We start from the raw sequence: 14644 nt of genomic DNA, 5'->3' as shown, positions 1-14644 counted from the left end.
TGTGGGAAACATGAACATCGAGCGCTCTGACTCAAAACGTACTGTAGAAGAGCTAGATACTAAACAGGATGAAGTTTTAGGAATGCCTTACGCAATGTATTTAACATACATTTTCTGATATATTTGTATGTGTGTGTGTGCACATATAAATATTCAGGAGTGATTAAAATGATTAAAATAATCTATGTCTAAAAAAGCTCTTTTAGTAATTATAAAATAAAAATCTAAATATTAAGAAAGAGTTGGTGTGTCTTATTTTAACGTGCAGCATTTTTTTCTTTAGTGGTACTTCATAAAATAGTGGTGCAACTTAACACTCGAGGCTATCTTAGATTCTTTGAAAGTCCGTATACCACTTTATAAGACCTGTCCAAGTGTGAATTATTTGCTTTGACATTTCCTTCTTAACTTAAAATTATATTTCATCTGAAACTAGGGGCACTGCTTTGAGGAAAAAAATTACATTAGGTCAGAATTCTCAGTCCAATTTTTAGCCTAGAAAAAATTAACTAATTTTTAGTTAATATTAAAACTTAAAAATTTGCATTTCATTTGAGAGCTTCTACATGGATGGTATTTAAAACACATTGAGATTCAGTTGTCAATACAACCTTATTCTTTCACACAACTATACTTAATATTTTTATTCTTTACCTATAAATATAAATACTCGTGGCCAGTCTTTAATATTACTCCACAATATCTTTTGAAAGGATATCAATAATAACACATAATTTTAGAAAAAGAACTCAAAAACAAAATACCACATTTTGCATTTAATATCAAACAAAATAAACCTAAAAAGGGCCATATATAAGACAGCTCTATAAGAACAGCAGGGTTAGAGGAAAAAAATCAATGAAAATTGTACAAGGCGATGTGAAAAGAATAGAATTCTGTCCCTAATATGGTAAAACTCATCTGAAGAAATTATATATATACATAATATATATTATTATATATAAAATATAGTTATTTATTATAACGTATACATTGGTTTAGGAAATAAACATTTTAATTAAAAGCATGAAGTTAAATTCAAATAGCCTTTCTGAGAGCGGGAGAGTCAGAATCAATTGATTAGCTTGATTAATTACTGAATTTAGGTGTCAATTCCTTGTCTTAAAACTACTTAACCAATTCAGTTCAACTCAGATCAGTTCAATGCAGTATTTCTTGAGCTCCTGGTATAAAGCCAGTTGACAGACTCCAAGGATAAAATAATAAAAGCACAAATATAATCCTGAATGCATTATTTTCCAGAGGAAAAAATAATCAACAAAGTTATTTTAAGAACTGTGATGGATGCTTTGATAAATACTAGATTATCAGAATGAATTCAAACGCATTTATCAATACTTGGACTAATAACAATTTCTTCCCAGTATCACTGATATTACATATGATATTACATATTCCATTTTCTACGTGATGCCCGCATAACTAACAAACTGATTACTATATTCTATAAATGTGTTTGCCTAAATAGTGTAAATTTAAATTTGAAAATAGTCTATGAATCACAACCTCATTTGCAATGTATGGGAAATAATTATAGCTATAGATTGGGACAACCACGTCAAAGCTGTGTCCCATTACTGTGACTGATTAAGAGTAGCCACTAAAGACAACACTGAGAGGTGTTGGCACTTCTTTTGAGCAAGCTTTGATAAATTCTACAGTGGTATCAGTCAAGATGCAATGAGAGTTCTAATTTTAACAAGTAACTTTATTTTAAATTATATATCTTAGTTAAATGATATCCTGTAAGGGATATGTTTACATAATTATGTGTAATCTTTTTCTAGCACAAAAAAGATATACTTCATAAGTGATTTATTTAGAAATAATCAACACTCCATACCCCTTAATATTAAATGCTTATAAAATGTCATAAATTATTTCTACTTTGTAATAGTTGTGGAGGCAAAATTAAAATTATGATACAGAATAAAATAAGCTTATTTTGTAAAAAATCTCTAAATGCTTAATATTAGCCCGAGGAGACATCTAACATTAGATGTAAAACACAACACCATCTGACATCTCTCTCCGACCTTAAAAGCAACTCGGTTTATTGTATTAACAAGAAAAATGAAGTTTCAAGGAAAGAAATTCTCATCACACATGATTTTTTTGTGGGTTTTTTTTTTTTTTTTTTGTGGTACGCGGGCCTCTCACTGTTGTGGCCTCTCGCGTTGCGGAGCACAGGCTCCGGACGCACAGGCTAAGCGACCATGGCTCACGGGCCCAGCCGCTCCGCGGCATGTGGGATCTTCCCGGACCTGGGCACGAACCCGTGTCCCCTGCACCGGCAGGCGGACTCTCAACCACTGCGCCACCAGGGAAGCCCCTCCAAGTATTCTTTGTGCACATTTTATATAAGTTCTAGCATGTTATAAAGTTCCATGGAGTAGTAACAATTAGTATTCTGTACTTATTCCAGAGTATAAATAGTCATCATCAGAGAAATCATAACATATTTAAGTGAGTCCTCCCTTGGCTAACACTCTTTGTTATTGATTGTGCTTCCATTTTCTCCTACTTCCTCTTTTGGGAGAACATTGATTCCTTCCAGGAATCTGCTTTTTACTGTGCAGCCACGTGCTCAGAGAATTAAACTCTGTATTGAGGTGGAAGTCACTCCTGATTGACTAAGACAGCCAATCATGGTAATCTCATTCCCTTCTCCACTGACTGTGTTAGGGCTGGGTTTAGGACACAGTTCTGGCCAGTGAGTGGAAATCTATTAGCAATTTCTGGGAACAGTTTTCCTTTGCTTAAAAGGAGTTACCAGGAAATCCCTAAATGTTGTCTCATTTGCATATGTTGCCTTGAACCACAACAGCCATCCTGTGAACAGAAAGAGAGCTGGCCTGAAGAAAAAGCTGAAACACAGAAGCTATCAGTTCCAAGAGTATCACAGTAGACTTGGAACCCGAATGATGCCATTCTATGGTTACCCTATATTTAAAATTCTTATTAAATGAGGTAATGTGTTTAGTTAGTGTGGAAGGCTATTGAGTATTCACCTTGAAAGCATCCCAGCAGATAAACCTGTAGTAAAATAGATGACTTTTCCTTAAATATTGTGGTATAATGATTTGGAAATACCAAGAATAATTAGAATAAAAAGGTTTGGTTCAATCACATGTCCAACTGAGAAGCTGTTGTTCAATTTTACTTTGAAGAATTGGGTATTTTGTTCGATAGCTTGTTTTACAGGTTTCCTGAAATAAGTGGCATGCAAATTTATTGCATTACACACATTCATAAATGAGAGTTTTAAGTTGACAAGGGTTTATTGGTGTTCTGAACTTCATGGCGATTTAAATAAAATATGACATTGTCTTTGTGTTTAGCTTACATTTAACCTCTTTACACAAACTATCTTCACACAGACACACACTCTCACACACACTTAATTCACAATACAATTTTTTAAAAGGTTAAGAATGGTCTTTGAAGTCTCATTATTTACAATTAATTGTGGGGCATATACTTTCTAATCTATGTAACTTTGCTGTTAATCCAGAAGACAATATTATCCAAAAAAGCTACATTAAGACATTTTATATCTTTTGGCATCATCTAGAACCTCTATGGGTGGATCCAGCTATATTAGTGTTCACAAAGCAAGCGTAAATGAATGAATGAAAAAGCCCCATTTTTAACAAATAAACTGTGTATGTTCTGAATGAGGAAACAACAAGCTCCAGAAAATACCATATGCTACTTGTAGCAACAGCACCTGCAGTGAAGACACGCAGAAAGAGAATTAACTGGATATATGAGATGCAAACGCTGGTTTTCAGAAGCAAACATCACAATACTCCAGGAAAAGAGAAAGGTATTTGTAGTATATTTTGATTTTAAAAAGATTTTTAAAAATCTTATACAGAATGTAGGAAATAATATAAAAAACAAAGGAGTAACTGTAAACATCTAGAAATATGAGTTTAGATTGAGAAGTATATTAATCATTTGATACAGAAAAGGGAGAAGTTAGACAAATACAAAATAAGTTTAATATCACTAAAATAGAAGCCAAGTGTGGATTTTTGGAGTAGAAATGGAAACTCAAGAGAAGAGGGATACTACAGATGAGGAAGTTAAAACTAGAGTCGTGAATAGTAACCCAAAGAAGGGACAAGACGGGCAAATGTGTAACACCTGAGATACTTGATAGGCATGAGAATCAAATCTCAGAAAATGAAGATTTTTTAGGGAAAACTATGAAAAAGGAGTATCTCTAAGCATGGATAGATGCTGATAAGGTAATTAAATCAATGTGCTAAAGTATAAAGAACAGAGAATATGTTAGAGAAAAGCAGAATAATGGAAATATAAATCCACTTCTCCAAAACAAACAAAAGTATGTTTTTCAAAAGTTAATGAATTTGACATAAATTCTGAGGGTTTCTAAGAACAGATTAGAATAGATTATTAAAGGAATTTTTATGAAAATCTAGAATAAGGAACTATGATCACCCAGCATGTTTATCAACTAAAGTTAAAATCATTTCTTTCTGTACATTCATGTCAAAGAAATACAGACAATAGCACATCAATCTTTTCAAGACATTTTACCATATCCCTAATGAAATTCTAACACACAACATGGAAAATACAGGTTGAATTTAGGACTAATAGATACATTAGGAGAACGGTAATGATTAATATTAACCTAGATTATAGGAAGTGTTCTGTGGTCCACCAATTAATATTGGCAAGTCCCACCCAGGTCAGCATCCTTGTGCTGACTTGAAGTAACAGAGATCTTGTGACTACCAAAAGCAAAAACAAAACAGAAAAACAAAAACTCCACCTACATTATCAGAGGTGATTTTAAAAAACTGTATGTATTTAAGGTGTACAACATGTTTTGATATGTGTATACATTGTGAAATGGCTACCATAGTCAAGCTAATTAACATACCCATCACCTCACATAGTTACTGTTTGAGTGTGTGTGCGTGTGTGGTGAGAACACCTGAGATCTACTCTCTTAGCAAATTTGAAGTGTACAATACCTTATTATTAACTAAGTCACCATGTGATGTATTAGATCTCCAGAATTATTCAACTTGTAATGGAAAGTTGGTACCCTTGACCAACATCTCATTTCCTCCATTCTCCTAAGCCCCTGGCAACCCCCCATTCCACTCTGCTTCTATGAGTCCAACTTTTTCAGATTCCACATATAAGTGAGATCGTGCAGTATTTGTCTTTCTATGCCTGGCTTATTTCACTAAGCACAATGTCCTGCAGATTCATCCATGCTGTTGCATATGACAGGATTTCCCTCTTTTGTAGGCTGGATAATATTCCATTTTATATACATGCCACATTTTCTATATCTATTCATCCATTAATGGACACTTAGGTTGGCTACTGTGAATAATACAATGAACATGAGAGTGCAGATATCTCTTTGAGATAGTGACTTTATTTCCTTCAGATATGTACCCCAAAGTGGGATTACTGGATCATATGGTAGCTCCATTTTAAAGTTTTTGAGGAACTTCCATATTGTTTTCCATAATGCCTATAACAATTTACATTCCCACCAGCAGTATACAAGGGTTCCCTTTTCTCCACATTCTCACAAGCATTTATTATTTCTTGTCTTTTTGATAACAAACATTCTAAGGGTTGTGAGATAATATCATTGTGATTTTGATATACTTTTTTTTCCATCAGAGCTTCTTAACTGAGATAAAATCTATTCTTTGTAGGGGACAGTTGGCAATGTTAGAGAACACATCTGTTTTCATTAGAATTTGGAGCACTTTTAATGTTTGATGGATGGGATCAGAGATGTTAATCTTCCTGCAATGTGCAAGATCCATAACACAAAGAATTGTCCAAACCCAAATTCCATTAAGCTCCCACTGAAATACTCTGGGCTAGATAAATAGAAGTGGATTATTTGAAGAGGAGAGTTATTTCACACATGAACACTTGATATAATGTTATATAAGGAACGGTTGAAAAAAATGTATATATTTATCTTGGATAAAGATGATTTAGGAAAAACAATAGCTTTCTTTCATTATCTGAAAAAGTTTCAATTGAGAGTTAGTAGACAGGACAAAAGTTAGAGAAGGTTGATTTTTGTATAGGAAAAATATTTTCAATTATTTGAAAGGGAGTTACTTGGCCTTAAACTGTTCAAGCAGAAGTATGTGACCACATGTTAAGAATATTGTAGAGGGACTTAAGAACTGAAGGTTGGTTAGACATTTATGTTTTTTCAATCAAGATTTTCAAATAGAATTTTAAAATATGTTAGTAATAAAAGCTATAATTTAAAATATGTTAAACTATAAATTTCTTATATGACTAATTTGGATCTAGTTTTGAAACAGTTTTTAAGTTTAATTGCTATGGTGCCTACCAGAGCGGCTTACACTTCTTAAAAAAATAATGCACATTACTTATCAAAAATTGTTTCCTACAATAAATAGGCAATCTTTAGTTTCATTATTAGGTAAAGTGCTAAATCAGCTTTTCTACCTTCTGTTAATCTTGCTATTTTAGTATTAATGGTTATCATTCATGACATATTTATCATAATTTCATTTGTAGCATTAAAAAATAACATGATTATGAAAGAATGCTAGAAAAGCACAGAACTTTGAAAAGATGCACGTGAATTCCTAGATTCTGGAACATTCACAGTTCATTCCTGTTTAAGTTAATAGGAATTGACTCCATTAATTAATTGCTCATCAAAAATTAGATGTTTATCACTCTGTTGGGAAGGTAGGGAGGGGGATGCTCTCTGAGAAACTACGTAGTAGATGACTAGTTTCTCGTTTCAAATGGAGAAATGAATAAATGGCAATGTGGGTTATAAGGTAGCAAAAAATTGGTTGTGGTTTTATAACCTCGGGCATATCTCTGAATATCCCCAGTTATCATGCAATCAGCCATCTGCGCTCAAGCAATCATGGGGATATTATCTTCAAACAGAGGTGGGTTCTCATATCTACAAGAATCCCAGAAAAAGCAAGTCTTTTTATTTCTGTCAGGGTTCCATTCACTTGATTGAATGATTGTTGAAAATCACTAGGCTAAGTGATTTTTAAGCTTTCTTTATAAAGTTTGACATTCCTATGCCCTTGTAACTTGTTCTGGAATTCCTTTATTCAGTCAACAAATACAGATAGCGCTGGTTACATGCTAGACATTTTAAGAGTTTCCTTAGTTGCTGGGGGTAAAATGACGCTACCTCACACTAAAAGAGTGGTGGTGGTCATATTCTAAAGGAACTGAGTTTAGTAAATGAGAGTGGTTCAGACACATAAGGAAATAATTAGAGAAAACTGCAATCTGCTCATAAGTACGTATATATAAAGTAAGGTATTTTTGAATGTTTACACCTGATTCTTAAAACACTTTCAGATACATATTTACTAAAGTAATATTGTGTCTTTTGTCATATTCTTACTTCACAAATAAATAATAATCTTGTTTGCATATTACACCGAATAATTTCAAAATACGTATCAGAAACAGCCTATAGATTTGTTCTTGTTATTAAGCTCTTTGCAAAAACACATGAATATGTTAGAGCTCATGTTATCATTTTAATTTTGACTTAACTTTTACAAGATGCATACTATATTGATTTTCAGTGCTTTTACAATAATCCTCAAAAGCATATTAAAGTATGTTTTTGAATTTAAAAATCAATTCAGACATTTTCGGACAAATTAAATCTTAGTTCACTGATCAGTTTGAGAGTAGGGACTGGCTTTACTAATTAAGTTAGAGGGCATCATTTTCCCACACACTGAATGACCTAAGTCTGCATCTCCAAAATTTTCACAAATATAGACTTAAAACATGTGACAGACAAAACTTTTAATTACAAATACTGTATTGAAAAAGGTGTATATTTTAATTTCTCTACCCTTCATAAGCTTATTGGATTAAAAATTTGTCTCTAAATGATAAAAGAGCAGTGTAGATATTTATTATTTGGTAAATGTTTTTGGTAAACTTCTCAGAAGTTGAGAAACTTATTGACTGAAAAATAATCCTTTTGTAAATGAGATGCTTTCCAATTCTCTGTTTTTCATAAAATTAAGGGAAGACGTAATTGAATTGCTAGCTAATAGATCATTACAAACAATTTTCAAAGAACTGACTGATATTGCTAAAATCAAATAATTTCCATTATTGTTTACTTTATTATGTGAACAATTTACTCAGTGCTTACTTTTTTAGAAATGAAACAAAACAAAAAGGGAATATAATTGAGACGAAAACTTGTATCTGCTTAGCTAGCAACAAAGATTATTTATCTGGAGATACATAGGAGGCCCATTTATTTCATTAAAGATACCTTTCCACTAAATGTTTACTTTTTGTTTAATAATTATCTTATTTTGATCACATTTGCTGTAATAATATTATAATGAAGCCCAATAAGAATAATTCTGTTAACAAGTAGTGCCTTATGATCCCAGAAAATTTTTTTAAAAATTTATATTTATATGCAGTGTTTTTGCAAAGAAAGCAAAAAGGGATTAGAAATACTTAAAAACACAAAAATAATTTTCAGAAGTATAATAGAAATGTAAGTTCAAATAAAGACAGAATGCAAAATTTACCATTTCATGGTCCTATGCTCATTCATTCATTTAAATGAATGACAGTGGTCATCAAATCATTTGGTATTTAGATCCCATTGTTGCTTCAGAAAGAAGTCACCATTTCTATTCTTTCCTTGCACAATAATTTGTAGTAGAGAGAAAATTCTAAGAAAACCTCTAGACATGTTTGAGCTCTGGGAATTGTTGCTTGATAGTGAATGTGTCTAACGGACATTTTGCAAGGTCACTGGCTAATTTTAAGCATACATAGAAATAATACACAAGCTCAGATGCAGATTTTCAAAATTTTATAAAACCTAACATCCAGTTCACAGTCAATGTCATACTATATACATACTATTATAATAAAGAAAATGTAATTATGAATTTATCTTGAGACATTCCATTTAGATATTCAAGGTAGAATGAAACAACTTAATAAGAAAGCTTTCCATGATGAATTCTAAGAAAGGGTATAAAGACAAAGGCTCCTTATTTATCCATGCCATTCTGGCTTAAGATACACAACTTATGGAATTTCCCCAAAATTAAGGCCAGAGCAACTTTGACTCCAAAGTTAGACACAGTTCATAAAAGGCAGCAGATTGGTAAACTTTCTTCATGTGTTAGCTTGAGTCAGTTTATATTAGAAAACAGTTCAGCCAGAGCTAAAGTGTACCACCCATCCTATATGGGGGTGATATGGTGAGGGCCCAAAAAATGAAAGAAAGAAGCCCCTTAGCAGAATATAGTGAGCAAAACTGGTAAGATCAAACACAACAGGCCTAAGCCCCATCCTACTTATTCTTTCCGTAGAATGACCACCTTCAGAATTTCTCTTTGAGTAAATATTGGAATTATGCCCCAACACCATGCAAATGCTCTGAATTTGGTTTAGAGGTCTGACACCAAGGGAACAAATAGAGAAATATGTGAAAATGTATAGCCCTGCCCAGAGTTTCCTTGGGCATTTTGGCATTGTTATTTCCAAGGAATTATGACTCAGCATCCAGCATTTTCTTCTGTTTCTTGCTAAGAATGTGAATTGTTCACTTGAATAGTTATTGCTTAACTAGAAATGCCAAATACAGGTGTTCATTGATACACACAGGTACTCATGGTATGTGTTCTAGAGAGCAATCTATGCTTCAAATAAAACTGTATATTAAGATTTGTCACGCTGATTAGTTAAAAAGAAACATAAAATAATTTATGTTAGCCAAACAAAGGTAAAGGAAGTAGAAGGGTTGAATAAATAGACTCAGATGCAACAAACTTTACATCTTTATAACAGGCTACTAGTGGGAGAATCACAAATGCATTGAGATTTTATATGTTCCATTACAAACAATAAAGAATGCCTCTGTATATCCCCCAAGTTGAACTTAAATACTAAATGTATGAACCAAATATTCGAAGAGTTACAGACCTATTGTTAGACATTGAGAGGACACAAATGTTTCTAACACAGGAAAAGAAAACACAAAGCAAAAAACCCTAAATCTTATCTACTGATTATTTAACAATGAATAGTTCCATGTTCCTGGGACTCACTCTGACTAAGCTGCACTGAATGAAGGCCGTAGAGATCAAGAAAAGTTTCAAATATTCTACCTGCAAATACAAGCATCTTTGGTAGTAATCCCTGCAATTAAAGATCATATTGTCAAGAGACATCTGAATTTCTTACAAATGGAGTTAAATATTGGAAATATTGGGAACTAGCTGGTTACAAATACATTTGGTTTAATAGTTAACAAGCGAATCCATGTACAATGTGATCAAATATTTAACTAATGGTAATGAAGCCATTAACCAATTTACTTCTTGATTCACATCTTTTTACTACTTCCAAATGTAGGTTTACTGTAAAGCTAAAGCAACTTAAGCTCCAGAGCCCTGTACTTGCATGGGTTCCTTGCAAGGCCTAAAGGCTTAGAGATATGTCCACAAGGTCGTATGCTTAGTAAAATATGAAAAGATGCTTTTATATTTTTTTTCAAAGAGATTCCTCCAAAAGATACAATATTTCAGGAACAACGAAATCTAGATTTACTCCTAGAAATGCCAGTATTTTTTGTCTGCAATATAAATAAAAATCTCAAGATTAGACAGTTTTAGTTTCACAAAACCTAAGTCTGGACTGTTTTGTTCTTGGAATAGCAGAGTTATATTGTCTGTGTACTTCTTAGCTGCTATAATCTATGATTTTTTTAAACTAATGTGGTCCATGGAGGTGAAAAAATCCCAGGGTGCTAACAAAAACACTTAGTTTCTCTATGGCCACTGAAAACAACAGGCCATCTATTTCTGATCCACAGATAAAGCTCATTAGAAACACATAATAGCTAGGTTTAATGTTATTCTAATAACGAATACAATTGAAGAAACAAAAAGTTTATAAGGACTGACCTAAAATAATTCTGCTGAAAAGACACAGCTTTCAATGTTTGCATAATTCACCCCTAAACAGACCATTGTTCTATCACTCAGAGGCAGAACATCAAAGCATACTGAACTAATATGTTTTCCTCTGAATTTATTCCAAAGTTATCCAATAAAATATTTCTTGGTGAGTCTTAAATCCATAGGTCTCTAGAGAGATGTTGATTTCTATTTATTTAAAAAAAACTGTATCCCTTTTTTGGAGTCTAGATTTTTTCCTTCGTCTAATAACTTGTGCAGGAGCAATGGAACATAAGTGGAATTTATAATTTAATAATTCCCTAATTATGGCCAAAAGGTATTAAGAAAAAAGCCCATAAATAGGAAGTGAATTTTACTCGGTGAATAAGAAAATAGGGTACTATTTTAATGTTTCTAAGAATGTAATCGCCTATGAAAAGTGGAGCTCTACAGATAGACAGGTAGGTAGATAGACAGATTTTAATTTAGGTACTGTACTAGATACTTCTTTACACTTTATCATAAATAGTATGATAGGATGTTTGCTTAGTTTTACCATTCTGAATAAGGATAAAAGTTCCAAGTTACATGCTTGTCATTATGTTCATAGCCAGTAATTATCACACAATGGATTAAAATATATCTACTTTTAGAAAATAGAGAAGTCAATCCTTAAATAGAAAAAAATCCATCCAAAAGAGTCATGAAAAATCTGGTCGTTAACCCAAGAATATTTTTATATCAAATTACATAATAAAGTTGACAGCCTTAAAAATAGCAACAAGACCCCAAAACGAAAAAATTACTACTAAAATAATGTTATTTTAAGGCAGTCTAACCAATGAAGATGTGTTTATTTTTCAGGCATAGATGCCCCCAAATCAGTTAACTGTAAGGTACACACTTATGGATATGCTGTATCTGATGGAAAGCGAAGTATGTATATTAATATAGCACACAGCACAATCACTCTGATATAATGCTTTAAAAAAATCAGGAAATCTTTATCATCAAATCTCAGATCAACTTTGTAAGTTAGTGACTCAGGGTAATTACAGCGCCTCTGAAACTCAGTGTTCATTCTACGGTCTATGGTCTATAGACTACTTCACAGGATCTTTGGAGAATCAAATGAGGTAATGAATAGGAAAGAGTTCTGCAATTGTTTAAGAAATAAGTTCTATTTCCCCTTCCTACACAAAGATCACCTCTGCTTACACCCTTTTCAGTTATACAGCTCCATCTACACTTTTCCTACGCCAAACCTAGAGAGAAGGAATTACAAACCTGATTGGTTAGAGTCTGAGAATGGATTGAACCTATTTGGCGGTATCATCTGCTTTAAAAAATGTGAACTAGGCACCTTGCATCCTCTTAATTATGAGGTTTTACTTCTATGTTCCCCTTTTCTTACTGGATTTGTGTCATTCAGCCAGACAGAAGCGGGTAAGATCACAAGATCTAGATATGTGGTGGGGATCAGGGAATAGGAAGATACAGTCTAGTGTTTCAACTCATTAGAACACTGACTTAGAAAACAATTAGAAAAAAATTATAAATATACTGTATTATTTTTCCATAGAGATATATATACTTTGAATCCTTGTATTAAATGATAATTTCATTGTTATATGTCTCTAGCTGACAGAACTGGCTTGAACAAAACAGGTTTGAATTGTGCAGGTCCCCTTATACGTGGATTTTTTTCAATAAATATATTGAAAAAATTTTTGGAGATTTGGGACGATTTGAAAAAACTTGCAGATGAACCATACAGCTTAGAAATATCAAAAAATTAAGAAAAAGGTATGTCATGAATGCCTAAACTATATGTAGATATTGGTTTATTCTTATATAGACATAAGGTGAGTAATATTTAATATAAAAATAATATGTTATTTTCCTACTGTTTTATGACTTGGCTTTCAAAGAATTACATTATTGTACAGTATGCGTGTATATCAGCCTATCATCACAGGTAAGTGGTTTTTTAAAAAAATGTAACAATGTTTCCAATACTGTATTATGAATATGACCGCAACAACATAGCCATAAAAATTTTATAATATGCATTCAGTTGTGTATAGGTTAGGCTATGGTGAAACAATCATATCAATTACACTAGGCTACCATCAAGCAATCATACTGCTGCTTCTTCATGATCAATGCATGAATATACTTGTAAATAAATATGAATTTCTTTTTCACAATATCTTTTCATTTTTGAAATCTGTTAGTAATACATATAACATCTACAGTGTTTTGTATAGTGTAAGACAAATGTTGATAGAGGTACTGACAGATGATTCATCTCGTAAACAAATGACGTAAACTTACAGTATTGATAGATACAGTCAGTACTATAAAGGTATTTCTCTTTCTTAAGACTTTCTTAATGCTTTCTTTTCTCTAGCTTACTTTATTATAAAAATACAGTATATAATACATATAGCATACAAAATATGGGTTATCAACTGTTTATGTCATCAGTAAGTCTACAGCAGGCTAGTAGTAGTTAAGTTTTAGGGAAGTCTGAATTTTAGACCATGCAAGGGGTCGGTGCCCCTAAACCTGTGTTCAAAGGTCAACTGTAATTAATAATTGATTTATTCAAATATGTAGCACAACAATGACTTTATTATAAGATAGTTTAATAGTTGTAGTAATTTCTGCTTAAATGGTAACTTAATTGTTAGAGCCTTTCTTTCATATTACTATGTAACTATATGTATGTATGTATATTTCTTAGTAGTGAACTGTCATTCATTTTAAACACAAAGAACACTAAATATTGCTTGCCTGACTTTGGGGAAAAAGAGCATTGCAAGGACATCTTCATCCATGAAATCCCTAATTATTCTGGTGTCTACTTTGTCAATATTCTTTGAAGGAAAACTAAAATAATTTCCTGCTAGATTCAAATGCAGGGGTGTAGAGCCTCTGAGGAATACCGATATGGCTAGAACTAAACTGGGATACTCTTAAGGATCCTCTTTTTTTTTTTTTTTTTTTTTGTGGTACACAGGCCTCTCACTGTTGTGGCCTCTCCCGCTGCGGAGCACAGGCTCCGGACGCGCAGGCTCAGCGGCCATGGCTCATGGGCCCAGCCGCTCCGCGGCATGTGGGATCTTCCCAGACCGGGGCACAAACCCGTGTCCCCTGCATCCGCAGGCGGACTCTCAACCATGGCGCCACCAGGGAAGCCCTTATGGGTCCTCTTGATGAAGATAACAATAGTAATGATACACTAACTTACAGTCGGCTTTTGCTCGGCTTAACATTAAATGTGAAAACCCTCTTTTTATTTTACTCTCTAAGCTTTCTTTAGACTTTACTATAGAGGTTCCAAATCCAAAATTCCAAACTAGAACTCTTTAATGATTACGGAACAGGACAGCAAGCCCTTTCTAGCATTTCTGCTGTGTATATCACTGACACCTCAAAACTAGTTGAGTCACAAATATAGCTTCATTCAAGCCTCTAAAATAAAATTTTCTTGGCTCCTGTATTTCTGATTATATTTAGTGACATCACTGTCCATTCAATCAAGCCAAAAAGCTAGACATCATCCTAAATTACTCCTTGTGTTTCGTATCTGACATCAAATTAATTACAAAGTACTGTCAATTCTA

The 14644-nt window shown here is 33.0% G+C and overlaps 1 protein-coding gene across 8 annotated transcripts in view; it reads right to left on the bottom strand.

Moving 5' to 3' along the window:
- SLC16A7 (solute carrier family 16 member 7) overlaps positions 1 to 14644 on the bottom strand; it is a 168747-nt gene that overhangs the window by 22065 nt on the left and 132038 nt on the right. The window lies entirely within an intron of this gene.

The sequence above is a fragment of the Aethalodelphis obliquidens genome, unplaced genomic scaffold (genome assembly GCF_003676395.1).
Source record: "Aethalodelphis obliquidens isolate GAN/ISIS:26980383/991018 unplaced genomic scaffold, ASM367639v1 scaffold8, whole genome shotgun sequence".
NCBI classification, from domain to species: domain Eukaryota; kingdom Metazoa; phylum Chordata; class Mammalia; order Artiodactyla; family Delphinidae; genus Aethalodelphis; species Aethalodelphis obliquidens.
The sequence above is the reverse complement of the archived record's forward strand: the minus strand, read 5'-3'. Positions and strand labels throughout refer to the sequence as shown.